Below are 17,053 nucleotides of genomic sequence, written 5' to 3' on the forward strand. Positions count from 1 at the left end.
GTAATGATGTTGGAGTGGAACTTAGGCATACTGCTCTTGGTGACCTGCAGAACTGAGTGTGAGTCCAGCAGGTTTGGGCAGCTATAAATGGAGTTGTATAGGTTTAATTGGTGCAAAGCTAATTGGACATGAAATTAGACACATAATGGCACAACTTTGGTGAAGAAACCCTGCCCAGAAAACCAAACCAAGTTGACCTAAAAATTGCCCTAATCCGGGTGACTTGCATTTTGCTTGGGCAAAATGATCAAATGAACAGTGTTAATTCATTTGGTCATAACTCAGTGTAGAAAGGTCCAATTGACCTGAAATTTTACCAGAAGAAAGCTGAGACATAGACCTACAAATTTCATGAGGAAAATAAACCCAAATTTTGATCATAACATGTTCAAAAACTGACCTGCATTCAGGGTACAAACCACTATAGATTTGGTTTTGTCCAGAAAATCTGGAAAATTTGTAATCCGGCCAGTTATGGTGTTTAGGCCATAACTTGAGCTACAAAACTCCAAATTTAGTGATTCAAAAAAAGAAATGTAACTAGACACAATAAGGAACAACTTTCATGAAGACAATTTTGCCAAATTCCTACTGTACAAATGACCAATGGAACAGTAAACTTAGTGCTTGAAATCTGAAAATTGTAAATAACTAACACTAAGCTTTGAAATGGAATTGGCAAGCAATGCCAACAACTTTGGAATGCAAAATGTGGTATGTTGGTGTATTTGAACCAATATACCTATTATCTATGAAAAAGTCAACATTTTAGTTGACTAATGAAATGAATAGTAACCTTACATATAAAGTATAAATATTCAAGAAATGACTTTGTAATATGCCCTAGTAGGCCTAATGTGATTGGTTTGGATAGGTTGGCATGCCAATAGGGTTCTGATGGTAGTACTGCGTATGATGTATGGCTCCATGCCATTCTGTGATGATAGCCTATGGCTATCATCACAGAATGGTGATGTTATACTGGATGTTATACTTGGCTTTATGCCTTATTGCTTTTATGGCTTATTAGTCATTCTGTTTGTACACTGGGAGACACATTGTGACCGTTGGTGTGACGGTCCGAGGTACCTGGTACCTAGTGCTAGTTTACCCGTTTATCCAGTCCGGTCAATTTGCATAGGTTATTTGGGCATGAAAAAGTATAATTATAATTGAATTGATTATTAAAGAAAATAAGGAAATTAAATATCAAGATAAAGATCAAGAATTATTACAATAAAATAAAGAAACTCAAAATCATCAAGAAAACGATTAACAAAATGCATGAAGGAGTTAATATCATAAAATGTAATTAACCTTCGACTAAACAATAAGTTAGTAAATATTCATTTCTTATGAACACAATAACTAGAAAATTTTTACTTTTATTTGCATATTATATTTTCTTATATTATTGGCACCACTAAGCTTTATGCTTAGCGAGTCGCTTTTGCAACGCGTAGGTACTGAAGATTTGGACAGAGAGCCCAGTAGACCACAGACTGGGTAAGGTCGTTCATAGTTCTGCATAGTGTCCGTGTCACCTCACAGACTACAGTGCATTGGTAGGACACTAGGTCCCATTTTGTATTTTGTGGTTTTTGTAAGTTTTGTAATTAAACTCTTATTTTATCATGTATATTTGAAACCTATGTAATATAATTTTGTATTAATGTAAGTTTTATAATTATAAGGAATGGAAAACTTGTAATTATTTAGACATTAGTAATCATTGGGTTTGACTAATAATTTCATTATCTTAATCATATTTAGTTAAGCTAATCTCACTTCATTAACTTAACAAATTTCATTTTTTGTCAATGTTAGATCTCTAAATTTAATTGACCAAATTTTACTCTTACCAAGTTTTTGTCCATCTTTTCCATAATACCCGACAAGTCCCTTTTTGCATTCTTATGTAACTTATGTCCTCCTTTCCATTTCTTTAACTCATTAATTCCTTATTTAAGTCTAAATTAAATGTCTCACAAAGTCCCACACTAATTAGAGTATAAGGCAGATTCAAAATACTGACTTCAGTTACTTCCCAAGCTAGTCACCCATCGCTACAATTAAAGCACATTTAACTGATTTCAATCTGTTTCTTTTGACTACTTTTGACTTAATTAATCTTAATATAATTTAAATTATAACTCCACACTTCAATTTAAGGATGGTTCCAGACATTCCAACTGTCCAAATAAATGTTAGTTTACCGGAACAGTAGAATATTCGGAACTACCTAAGGTGAGGGCGTCATAAGACCCCATTGTCCTCTTCCCTAATTTGGGATAGCCCTTCACCCTTTCCACCTCTTGCTTGGTGATCACATCCAGCACCTCTCCACCCTCCTTCTTCAAAAGCACAAAATCACCTTATACTTGTTTTAAATAGGCACCAACCTGTGCGGCTGTGCCAAGTTATAACTCCATGGCACACAGATTTTTGAATCAGCAGTGCGCATATAATCAACCAATTTAGCATCTTTATCACTTAGAGACATCCAATTATACTTGAGGACATAGCCTAAAAGCTTGGACTTAGTAATACCTAATTAGATTCAATTAGACAAGGAAAACTCAGTAAATATTACTGAAATTGCTAAAGAAAAAAAAATTCAAAACTGCATGTTTCATTTACCAACAAAGAAGTAACCAGCTAATGTACATAGACATAAAATTCAAATTTTCAAAATAAAAAATCAAGCAGAGTACTTGACTTAGTAACTACAACACAAGGCAAATTGTGACATCCTTACTTTAGATAGTTCGTACGTTCTACTGTTCCAATGACTAATGTCTGTTTGGATAGCCAGAATGTCTGAAACTATATTTAAACTAGAGTGAGGAGTCATGAATAACTCAAATATTGATAATAAAAATTAAGAAAAAATTTAAGAAATAAAATGCAAAGAGGTTAAATGAGTCGATTCCACGGTGATGGGTAACCCTAATAGGAAGCGACTGTGAAGACAGTTAGCAACCCTAGACTCGTAGGAAACCCTGTGAAATAATTTTTGGGACTCAAGTGAAGGATTTTTTAGGCTTAGATAATAATAGAATGCCAAGAAAATATATAAAAAAAAATTATGTAAATCGGTACAGATAATTTTAGCTCAATAAGTAAAACGAAGGGCATTTTGGTCTTTTCACCTTCAGGGATGATTTTTTATCAACTTGTCCATTTAAATAAGTGAGATCCATGTCCTAAATATGAATAAATATTTCTAAAAATTTAATTAAAAATGAGAAAAGAAAATAAGAAAAGAAAATAAAAGAAATGAAATTCAAATAATATTTATTACATAAGCATGATGTCATGCTGATGTAATTAAAATTTAACTTTATTAAGTTGAAAATAAATATGTAAAATGAGACAAAATCACATAAAAACAAAAGGAAGTCATCTTCCTCTTCCCATCTTCATTTGGCCGAACCACCTTGCTCCACCATTCCACCATTACCAAGCTTTCAAACTCCAATTTTCTTGCTCCACTCTCCATATTTCGCCTAACTTCAAACACTAAAACTTGATAATTTACCTTGCTAAAGAGATTAGAAGCAAAAAGAAGTGGAAATTTTGAAGTTAGGGAAAGTTTGGAAATTCTTCAATTGAGGTTAGTGCTAGTCTCACTCTTCTCTTTCTTTCTAAAGTTGAAATTAAGGTTAAGTATGGATGAATTACAAGGGAAAAGTTGAAATTCATGCATGAAACTAAAAATTTAAATTTTGGCTAGTCCTTAGTATTGAGGGTTTGATGTTGTTAATTGATATTAAACATTAATTCTAACTTTGATGGTGTGATAAACATGAAAGATATGTTAAATTGCATGTGTTATATGAATTGTGATTAGGGTTTTGAGGAGAAAAGTGGGGATTTGTTAAATTGTTGCTGAATTGATGCTGATGAGATTAATTATGGACTATTTGAAGTGCATGGAATATGATTTGAGGTTGATAGTAGTCTGGAAAGGTGGTATTGGGAGTGTTGTTTCATTGCAAGATTTCTGAACTTATGAGTCCAGCAAGGTTAGATAGCCATAAGTAGAGTTGTGTTACTCCAATTGGTGTGAGGCTAATTGGAGATGAAACTTAGGACATAATGAAACATTTTTCATGAAGAGACTCTGCCAAGAAAAATAACCTAAAGTGACCCAAAAATTGTTTGAATCTAGGTAACCAAAATCTGGACTTGGAAAAATGACCATATGAACAGTGATTGTTCAAATGGCCATAACTTTCTGTAGAGAGGTCCAAATGACCTGATTCTTAAACCTATGGAAAGCTTATACATAGTAGAACAACTTTCATGAAGAACAGAAACCCGAATTGTGACCATAACCTAATCAAATTGCTAACCAAAATTAGCTCATCAAATTTGCTAGAACCAAAATTTGCCCAGAAATTCTGGACATTGACCAATCCGGCCAGTTATGGTAAAAATATCATAACTTGAGCTACAAAACTCCAAATGGAGTGATTCAAAAATAAAATTAAAGTAGAAATATTAAGGAACAACTTTGGTGAAGAAAGGCTAGCCAAAATCCCACTGTAGAATGGTCCAATAAAACAATAAACATAGGTGATAAAATCTGAAAATTTGAAAATAATCCTAGGGAGCCTTGAATTGTAATTGGCAACTAATGCCAACAAATTTAAAACCCAAAATGTGGTATTATTATGAAATTCGAATTTGTAATCCTATTATTTATTAAATAGTCAATATTTATATGAATAGTAATGTGAATAGTTGTCACACCCTACTCCCCCGTAATATATAACATGATCCCGTAGTACACCTAATGAATTACCGTACTTCTCCTACTGATAACCCATTAGATATACTACAAGGGATTTTAAAACAATTTTTGTGAAATTTAAATCATCGACTAAAATCTGGTGTTATAAAATTTTTTCAAAATTTAGGCAAATTTAGGCAAAATTTAGGCAAATTTAGGCAAAATTTAGGCAAAATTTAGGCAAAATTGAGAAAACAGTTCTTCAAACCTGAAAAGAAACATACTTCCAATATGATTTCTCAAATACAACTCCAATAAACTTCATTTCATCTCATAATTCAATCTCAATAATCAAATCATTTCATTTTCAAACCAACCTCAATGATAAAAGAAGCATTTCATTGATTACAAGACTCAAAAATTAATATTACAAAACTATACAGGTAAATGAAATCTCAAATTTACATTACAATAATTTACATTTAATTACATACCAAAATATTTTACAAGAGTTTTTATACAACTGCTCAAATAATTTACATACATATTATCACATGCATACATCAAAACCTATGTACATGGGTATACCTATGATATACCTGGAGCTGATCTAAATGTGTCTTCAAAGAAGCTTACTCAACTGTTCTATGCTCTTTTCACCTGCAACAGCATACAAAACTATCGCTGAGTGGTGAACTCAGTGATGCACAACTATAACTTAAAATATAGTTTAATATACCTTAACAAAATTACAACAAACAATTTAGAAATCAGGATACTCATCAAATTTCAAAAATCAAATTATTCATTGCCAATAACATAATCATTTGTATGAAATGACTTTGATCACGAAATTCAATTTATCAAATTATAACCAAACATTTATGGTAATTCCAACAAAATCAATTATACATAAATCATAATTGAAATCACAATTCTTTACTATTCAAAACCATTCTTTATCTCGAAAACCATTCTTTATCTCACTAACTATGCAAGACTAATCCGAAAGGGCCATCTTCGGGGTGATTCTAACTCCCTATAGTCGGGGAGGTCGAATCGGATTCTAACTCCCTATGGTCGGGGAGGTCGAATCATCGTGCACAGTATACATCACAATAATGAATCTTCCGAAAGGGCCATAACATAAAAAAAAAAAAAAAAAAAAAAAAAAAAAAAAAACTTAGATCTAACCTCTAATAAGAGGAGAATCTAAGCCTGTACACATACCATGGTAATCAAAACACAACTAACTCCATTGTCTTCTCAACAAATGAGAGAGATGGGTAATAACCTAGTCAAGCATCTATAGTGAGATATAAAACAATATCACAATCCTTTTAGTGAGCATAAATCATAATACAATTCGATTCAAAGTCAATTCCAATATCCAATAATATTTATGCTCATCACAATTCAAATCATAAATTTGCATTTTTCCATGCAAATTGCCCATCACAATTTAAAACATGTTCTATCACAATTTTTCAAAACATAATTTTTTAAATTCACAACAATGCTTAATACTTGTGGAAATACCATTTCACAAAGTTAAATTCATACATACTATAAGAATTTCAATAATCATTAAATTAAATGCAATGCTTGTTAAGCATAATACATAAGAAAAATATGTCATTTAATCATATGAAATATTCAGAACAAAATCAGTTAAAAACTAGTTGTGCACAAACCTGATTTAAGTCGCTCCTAGGCCTTGATTCAATGTTCTTTATGCTTCTCAATATCCTTATCAACTGAAACACACAATTTAAAGTGTTTCAGTACTCAATGAATTTGTTTCCAACCATAAAATCCAATATCTAAATTTTCTTGGTACTATTTCCTTCAATTCATTTCATTAGTCAACTTATAATGTTGACCCTTAATGCACTCTAAGTGAGTCAATTCTAATGTTACCAATATGTCACATTTTATAGCCTTTTAGTATTGGTATATGTTACCAATTTCATTTCCAAGTGTATTGCATTTTATTGCAATTTATCGGATTTCGGTGTACTATTTTAACCTAGCCAGATGACCTAGTTCCCTCTGTTTTCGGGTTTTGGTCCAAACTACAAACTTGTAGGTCTATGTCTCATTGCACGCGAGGCAAATTTTCAGGTCATTCTGAGTTGTGTAGTCCAAGATATGGTCAATTTACCAATGCTGGACAGAATGCACTAAAATGGTAGGCTTAGGTCATTTTTAGGTCACTTTTGGTTCGGCCAGTTTTGGTACCTGAACTTGTGCAAGCTATTTGGCTTGGTTCTGGCCATTTTTGGGCTTTGGTGTCTTCATAAGAATTGTAGACCTATGTCTAAACTATTCATGGTAAAAATTTCAAGTCATTTGGACCTGTTTTGAGTAAGTTATGGTCAAAAAACTAACTGCTGCCCAAATAGTCAATTTTCAGGCTTTCAAGTCACTAATCCGGATTTGGTCATTTTTCAACTCACCTTCTAGGCAGAATTTAGGTAAGCTTCCTTCATGAAAGTTGGCACATTTTGTGCCTAGTTTCACCTCCAATTGGTCTCATACCAATTGGAGTCACACAATTCCATTTATAACCTAAAATGTATACTGTTTTTACTAACCATACTTTGCATTGAAAATTGGCACTTCTAATGAACACCATTCACATTTCATTTTGGTCAATTTTCCAACCACAACTCAATTTGTCAATTTTTCCAGCAATAACTCAGTTTAATGTAATGAAATGTCCAACAATACTCAATTCACTTAAACATCTAGCAGCTATTCTATTTAAGTAAACATCTATTACACTCAATTCAATGAAATCAATATCCAACTCTTATACAAACCTTCAAACCCTAATCCATTGATCAAAACCACTAATGTACATTCCATTAACTCATAATCAAGAGTAATATACATGAAATTAAAGCTCTCTTACATACATCAAAACTGCCCATTGTACATATGTTTCAAATTTCCATATTCAATTCACAACCTCACTTCAAATACCTAATTCAAGCATACACATAACATTAAATTACTAATACATGTAATTGGCCTAATTAACTTCATTACCCATAAATCTAGTATAAGAAAAGCTCAACATCTTTGACTCTCATGGCTACCAAAAATGGTCAGTCCCATAACTCAACCATTTCTTCAAATTTCTTCCATAAATCAACTCACCACAACACCAACATAAACTTTAACAAAGAAATAAAGAAAAATGGGACATGTACCACAAATGGAACTTGTCAAACCTCTTCAAATCTCTCCCTTTTTGCTCCCAAAATGCTACCCAAGATGTGTACTCCAACTTTAATGAAGGAACTTTAACAAATGGAAGCTTGGATCATAGTGAGAGAGAGCTCAAAGGTGGATGTTAATGGTGGACTTTGGGAAGAAATTTCATTTGGCCAAATGAAGTTATTTTGAGGAAGAAGAAGATTCATGAAGTGTTAGTGGAAAAATCAGTCTTTATATAGTTTATATAATCTCACTTAGTGCTCCACTCATCCTAATTAAACATTATAATAACTAAGGTTTCCAATAATTGCAATTATGGCCTTAAATTCTCTTAAATTACATTTTATCTTTAATTTCATTTTTTATTAAATTTTCAAAATGTAATACCACATATTTTCATTGACATTTAGCTCAAAATTCAACTCTAGATGTCAATTGACCAAAATGCCCCTCCTCGAGTTGTACTCTCGATTTTTCGGTAACATCGATTTTTGTCGGTTTCTCGATTTCTCGTTTTTCTTTGTACTAATTAATTTTTTTTTTTGACATTTCTAATGCTATTTATACTTCAATAGATATTTATTTAAGTCTTAAAAATATTTTCTAGGGTTCCCCGCAGTCCAGGGCTAGTCAACGGTCTACGCCGCAACTTCCTAGTGCAGTCACCCATCGCTATGGTTTTCGGCTCGTTTAACTTGGTTACATTTCATTGCTATTATTTTTCCTTCATTTTTCTTGTATTTTCTTTTGTTATATTTTATTATTTTATGTCTCCTCACTAACATTTAAATGTAATTCTAGGCATCCTAGCTGTCCGGACAGACATTGGTCACCGAAACAGTAGAACGCACTACCAAACATAGGGGTGTTACAATAGTAAATATAATGACACAAAATGCAAGAACTAAATTGCTAAAGGAAATTAAGGTATGAAATTTGGAATCCATGAAATGTTCATGGATTACTTGGAATAGGAATGGTAATTCACCTAAATGACTTAATGAACATTTAAGTTATGTGAATAGGTAGTTAGGATTTGAATTCCCATCCCTAGTAGAACTCATAGGACATAGTTAATACAACTTAAAATATGAAATGAAATTAACCTAAATGGATTGTTAAGTATAAATGAGATGAAGTTAACATTAGGACTTATGTTTCTATTACAAATAAGATAATAACACTTTGTACAATAAATGGTACATGAGAGGAATTAAAGTGAATCATAAATACTTAGTAAGTAAAATACTTCTTGAATTATGAATTCATGTAAATATTATAATGAATAAATGAATCACATGAATGTGTGAATGGGACATTAGTTCTCATCATGAGAGCAAGGAAGAATATTTTGAGTACAATGGTACATGAAAACAATTGATGTGAATTGTGATCGATATGGATGATATAATGAATATATAAATTATGTAGTAATGTGATTTGGAAATTATGCTTCCATCATAACTAGAATTAAAAATGTTATAAAATATAAATAGAACATATAATGAAATAATAAAACTTATGAACATTTAATGGTACTAGTGTGCCCATGTATTGCCTAGACACGTGTGTCAGATTTGATAGATTGGCATGCCAATAGGGGATTGTTTTAGCAATACTGCGTAAGACTTTATGCCTGTATTTATATTTTTATGCCTACATTTATGGCTTGTATGCCCGACTATTTGTTATCATAGCTTCTTAGCCATATTGATTACATACGTGATTTACATTTTGTGTATTCATGTCCCATGGTATGACAGCTCGAGGCACTGCGGTGCCCTGTGTCAGCTATATTGATTGCATACGTGGTTGACGTTTTGCGTCCCATTGTATAACGGCCCGAGACACTACGGTGTCCAGTGCCAAGGACCCGCTTATCCATTTTAGTCAACTTGTCATAGGTCACTTAGGCAGTGAAATAAGTTAAAAATATTAGGAATTAATAATATTAGAAATTAAATAAATAAGTAAGAGATACTTGAAATGAACTAGAATAGCTATAAAATTTTATTTATCATGAAATGATCTAAAACATAAGAAAATGTAACACCCCTCATCCGTCTACAGTATAGCCGAGCAAGGTGTGCTACATTCGGTGCCGAAGCACCCTATTTTATCTTATTTTATTCCTTTAAAAATTATGTTCTCGTTATATTTTAATGTCACACCCTACCCCTCTGTAAGGCATAACATGATCCCGTAGTATACCTAATGAATTACCAACTCCGTCTACTGATAACCCATTAAATACACTACAAGGGATTTTAAAAACTTTTCTTACTTCTTTTACAGTGGTGAGCATTATTTACAGGTGTTAAAAACTTTATTTGAACTGAAGTGATAGAATTAACACATTTGAATTATTTGGAATTTCTGTAAAAATTTTGGCAGAGTGCCATCTGTATTTTGGATAAAACAGTTCTTCAGAAAACCTGTAAAAAGCACTTCGATATATTTCCAAATCTCAACTCCAACATATTTCTCAACACAACATATTTCTCAACTCAAATCAACAGTGATTTTTCAAAGATTGAGATACAAGAAATATAATATAATTTTTACAAGTCAAATAACTCATAATTATTTTACAACTTTAATGTACAATTTTAATTTACAACTGCTCAAAACCAAAAACAATATGTACATATAGTGGTCATACATTACAGTACAAAATGCAAAATGTTGGTATACACATTATACCCGGTAATCTCTCGCTGGAGGTACTAGCAGCCTAGTCTGCTTCCCTGTATGTCTGTCTACCTGCAACAGCAATAAAAAGCTATTGCTGAGACAATGTCTCAGTGGTGCACAACATTAACCAATTACAAATTTAAATCACAATTTAAAATTCAAATAAATAGTGGATACTTAAAAACCATAGTTAAATTCAAGACAATAATTTCATAAGAAATTTAACACAATATCACAATAAATTTCAGTAATCAAAACATAATTAAATTCGAAAGACAGTGAATGTCAATAAGAATTTAAACTCCATTTCACAAATTATCAAATCGCATAATAACACAATTTAGTCGAGTAATTTAAGAATACAGTGTTGCCAATTCATTCACAACTTAAGCCATGACACAAATTTCCGATCAATGCCGCGTTGTACACCACGACAAAGGAATCACAACCCCACTAATCTAAATCAATAAGGGAGCTAGCTATATAATGAGTACTCATCCGATCACCTCAACTGGTAAACCAGAGAGGGAGAAAAATAAACGATCACGACTCCATAATTGGAGAAGGAAAATAAACGATCACAACCCCATAAATGGAGAAGGAATGATATGATACTGTCATGCTAAGTGTGAACATAAAATCAATTCCAAACATTTTATTCAAATGATTCGTGAGAATCCAATAAATTTCTAAAGTTAAAATTTCATTCACAAAATGGCAACACAATTCATAATTAACTTTAATTTCCACAAATCACACTAAATCAAATTTTTTCACAGTTTCAAACCATTTACAATGCTTTTCAAGCAATAAGTATCCATCAATATCATTCAAATAGTTTTTCACAATTTCAAACTATTTACAATGCTTTTCAAGAAATAAGTATCCATTCAAACACACTTCCATAATTTAAAACAATAATATACAAATAGTCAATATTTATTTCAATTGAAAATTCAAAAGAAATACTGTTGTGCACAAACCTCTGATATTTGTCTCCTGGTCTGGACTCAGTGTTTCCTTCCCTTTTCCTGAGTCTTTGCTAACTGAGAAACACAATTTGAAGTGTTTCAGTATTCATTTAAACTATTTCTAGCGATAATGTTTGATAAATAATTCACTGAATACCCTTATTTGCTTAATCAACCAACATATCGACCCTCGATGCGTTCTAGGTAAACTAGGTTTTAACGTTACTAATATGTCACATTCGATAGTATTTTAGGGTTGGTACGTGTTACCAAACTCATTTCCTTGTTTAGTACATTTTAATGCAACTTGCTGGATTCCGGGATACTAGTTTGACCTAGTCGGACGACCTAGTTCCCTCGGTTTTCGGGTTTCGGTCAAAACTGCAAACTTGTAGATCTATGTCTTATTGCACGCGGAGCAAAATTTCAGGTCATTCCGAGTTATGTAGACCAAGTTATGGTCATTTTACTATTGCTGGTCAAATGGCATCAAATTAGGTCATTTTAGGTCAATTTGGTCAACTTTGGTTCGGCCAGTTTTTGGACCCGAACTTGTGCAAGCTGTTTGACTTGCTTATGGTCATTTATGGGCTTTGGTGTCTTCATAAGACTTGTAGGTATGGGTCTTAACTATTCATGGTTAAAATTTCAGGTCAATTGGACTTGTTTTGAGTGAGTTATGGCCTAAACACTAACTGCTGCCCAATTGGTCAATTTTCAGGCCTCAATTGTACTCAATCCGAATTGGTCATTTTTCATGCTACCTTGCAAGCAGAATTTTGGTATGCTTTCTAATGAAAGTTGGCACATTTTGTGCCTAGTTTCACCTTCAATTGGTCTCATACCAATTGGAGTTATACATTTAGAGTTATAGGCTAAAATGCATACTGCCCTTAAATACATTGCTTATACATGTATCAATTGCATATTTACTTGCCATAAATCCGCTCTTCAACCCAATTCTGTTTTGGTACATTACCAAAACCATATATCACTTCACTTTAAAGTCATTTTGGGCAGATTACAAATATCCTCAATACACCAATTAAAACTCTAATTTACAAAGTCCAAATACAATCACATATACACATAAACATTACTAATTCTTACATACGCTTTACACAATCAATTTACATACATGTTCATCAATCCTCAATGTCATAATTCACCCAATATCTTCATGAATTTAAACACTCATCAAGAAGTCCCAAGGCTGCAGAAATGCTCCAAAATGCCAAAGTGTCCATAATTTCGTCAACTTCCATTTTAAGTGCACAATCACCATATACATGTGGAATTAACTACTAGGACATTAATCACCCTACTCAACATAAATTCCCATCAAATATATGTATGAATAAACCATCAAATATACAACTTCATGGCTGTCCAAAATCAGATATATCAAGAACTCCTCAAACTTGAAAATTTTCTTCACAAATCAAACACCCATAACATGTATACAAAGTTTAATAAAGCAATATTCAAAAATACAAACTTACCTATGGTTGGGACTTGCTAAACCTTGACTAAACTTCTTGAAATTGTTATCAAGCTCTTCCTTATGATGTGGGGATAAAACTTAATGAAGAAACCTAAGTGTTTAGAGGTGAAATGAAGAGGTTAATGGAGCTTAAAGGCAAAACGGCAATGGAGTTTTCCAATCTTCTCAAGTCGGCATGGATGAGAGGATTTGGAGAAGATGAAGTGCAGATTGTGTAATGGACTTACACCTGCCCCATTTAGCTTTTAATTTATTCTATAGTGGTCCACTTACTTCAATTAAACCATTTTATATGTTAAATGTGTTATTTACACAATTTTCACTCCACTTTTGGCTATTTACATTAGGTACCCCCAAATTAATTTTTCATTTTATTTTCTAAGTGTAATATTATTTATTTTTAATGGACATTTAGGTCAAAAGACAATTCAGGATGTCGATTGACCATAATGCCCCTGTTCGGGTTGCATTCCCGATTTTTCGGTAACACCGGGTTTTGTCCGTTTTTCGATTTCTCACTTTTCTTTATACTAATTATTTAATTTTTCTTTGATATTTCTAATGATATTTATACTTCAATTGATGTCTCTTTAAGTCCTAAAAATATTTTCCAGGGCTCCCCGCAGTCCAGGGCTAGCCAACGGTCCACGCCGTGACTTCCCGGTGCGGTCACCCATCGCTAAGGTTCCCGGCTCGCTTAACTTGGTTACATTTCTTTGCTATTATTTTTCCTTTATTTTTCTTGTATTTTATCTTCTTGTATTTCATTATTTTATGTCTCCCCACTCATAACAAAGTGTAGTTCTAGGCATCCTAGCTGTCCGGGCAACACTGATCACCGGAACAGTAGAACGCACTACCGAACATAGGGGTGTTACATTTAATATCAATTATTTTTCTATAGAGAAACCAGCGGAGTTTTTTCTGTTTCTATTATCATTTAGCGTATTTTACTATTCACCTGCTTGAAATTTCAACAATATTTTCACAATAAAATCTCATCAGTTATTTTCATAATCATCTCATCACACGTTCAATTCTTGCAACTCATTTGCATACATATCCATTCATACTCAATTTATATATGAAAATTCTCAAACTTCATAATTTATATGATTTACAAGCTAATTTCATAAATTCATAATTTACATGATGTACAAATTAATTACAATACCATAATTTACATTACAATTAATAACTAATTATAAATACATAAAATAACTTTTGTGAGCCCTATCTACATGCATTGCTAAGGAGGTGACAACTTGAACACTTCTGACACTTTTGCAGATTCGGACTCCAAAGTCCCAATCTAATATCCACTGGGTTTTATCTTCAGTACCTGCGCGAAGAAAACAAATCCAACGCGCTAAGCATTTCTGCTTAGTGGTGTAATAATATAACAATAAAATAATATATACAAATAAGAAAGATTGAAGTATAATTCTAAAGTATAATTTAGATTCTCGGGTATAAATTAAATTTGGTATGATATTTCTAATATCAACTATCTTATATTCTATTTTGTCCCTCTTTGAAAGTGCTGAGTTTATACAATAATAATATTCGATATACAGATTAATTCTATGAGTATTATATTTTTTGTTCCTACAATTCTGAAAATTTCATTTATACTACTTGATTCAGTTATGTTTCCATTGCTAATCTTTTTTCTCATTTCATTCAATACTTTTTGATGTTTTTAATTACTAATGTTCTTAAATAATTTCAATAATTTACACTGCCCAGGTAACCTATGACTGGCTGACTAAACTGGATAAAGCCATGAATACAGGCATAAAGCCTTACACAGTATTACTAAAATAATATCCTATTGGCATGCCAAACTATCCAATCTGACACACGTGTCTAGGCAATACATGGGCACATAGTACCATTAAATGTTAATATATATTATGTTTTATGATTTTATTATTTCATCACAAATTTCATAATTTATACATTCATTTGATCGCAATTCACATCAATTATCCTTATGTCCCATTGTACTCAAAGTATATTTCCTTTCTCCAATAATGAGAATTACTATCTCATTCGTACCTTAATATAATTCATTTATATAGTTCACTATTTATCTATCTCACTATCTATTTATCACTTACAATTTCTTATCTAATTTAACACACCAAATTATATTTACCTAGATTTAAGCAAATTTCATTTATATGTACCTAGATTCAAACATATTCATTTGTATTCATAAAAGGAATCTAAGTCTCAAATATTATTTGCGCATCCTTTATACCTTTAATATTTTATTTATAGTCATTTATAAATCATATTTCAAAATATTTTAACAATGTCTCCTAAATTCCATTTGTGATGAGAATACAATTCCCATCTACCTATCCTCATAATTTAGGTATACATTAAATCCTTTAAGTGGGGTACCATTGACCTCATTAGCAACTTAAGTTTTTGGTAGTTACCATTCACTTGACCATTTCCCTTCAAAGGTTGACTTTTTAATTCATAATATGTACACTAATGTTTGATACATATTTATACCACATTTTGGGTTCTAAGTTTGTTGGCATTGATTGCCAATTGCAATTCAAAGCCTCCTAAAAGTATTTTCAAAAATTTAGTTTTTGTATCCTATATTTACTGTTCCATTGGTCTAAGCTACAGTGATAATTTAGCAAACTTTTCTTCATCAAAGTTGTTCCTCTATGTGTCTTCTTTTATTTCCTTTTTGAATCACTTCATTTGGAGTTTTTTAGCTCAAGTTATGGTCATTCTACCATAATTGGTCGGATTGACCTGTACCCAGAATTTCTGGGCAGAATTGGTTCTGCCAGGTTTGGTGTCTTGAATTTGGTGGACAATTCCATTAAGTTATGGTTAGAATTTAGGTTTGTGTTCTTCATGAAAGTTGTTCTAAATTGTCTAAGCTTTCTATTGATATAAAAATCAGATCAATTGGACATTTCTACACTGAGTTATGACCATTTGAACAAACACTGTTCATTTGGTCATTTTCCAGAGACAGCTTGTGTGTTGCCCAGATTGAGGCAATTTTTAGGTCAAGTTAGGTTGTTTTTCTAGACAGGTTTTCTTCACCAAAAATGTTTCATTATGTGTCTAATTTCACCTCCAATTGGCCTTGCACCAATTGGAGCTATCTAGCTCTACTTATGGCCATCCAAACCTGCTGGACTCAAGGGTCCATATTCTACCTCAACACATAACATCACACCCACTCAATAGTTTGGTCATCTCATTAATTCATATCAACAATTGGGTCTCAAATTAACTAAATTTAGGCATAATTACATCATTTAGAACACAACAATTAAAATTCTCAAATTTAGCAAACCCTAAATCAATTTGGTATAATTTCAAAATCCAAGGGATTTGATAGCACTAACGTTGTTCCTTAGATTCACTCAACCTTCAATCACCCTTTAGTTCCATCAAACTCCACTTCCCCTTATTGAACCCACCTTGGCAAAATTTTGCTTTCTTCTAAGCCTCCAATTTATTGTGTTTTCTTGAGTGCTTCATGCAATTCAAGTTTCCATCTAGGGTTTTCTAATGATTTCCCAAAGAAATCATGGTGGAAGACCTAATTTTCAAGCTTTTAGTATGTGCTTTAATGGAGTATTTTGAGAGAGAATTGAGAGAAAGGGGAAAACGGCAGGTTGGGAAAGGAACAAATTCTGAATGTTTTCTCATTTTTTTTAGATATTTAAGTTTATTTAATTGTTAAATAACTAATTTGTCTTATTAGGCAATTTCCATTTAATTTAAAATTTGTAATTAAGTTTCTTAATTTTTCATCTATTATTTTCATTCTTATACATACTCTTTTCCACTTAACTAAAGTCCATTTCAATACTTTAAATTTCATTTAGCTTATGTAACATTTTAGTCAAAAATCACCTCTTCCAGTGAAAT

General features: G+C 32.1%; 1 pseudogene; it reads right to left on the minus strand.

Moving 5' to 3' along the window:
• The window catches only part of LOC110658524 (inosine-5'-monophosphate dehydrogenase 2-like), a 46,579-nt pseudogene that overhangs the window by 23,756 nt on the left and 5,770 nt on the right, over positions 1-17,053 (minus strand).

This window comes from Hevea brasiliensis, chromosome 11 (assembly GCF_030052815.1).
Source record: "Hevea brasiliensis isolate MT/VB/25A 57/8 chromosome 11, ASM3005281v1, whole genome shotgun sequence".
Lineage (NCBI taxonomy): Eukaryota > Viridiplantae > Streptophyta > Magnoliopsida > Malpighiales > Euphorbiaceae > Hevea > Hevea brasiliensis.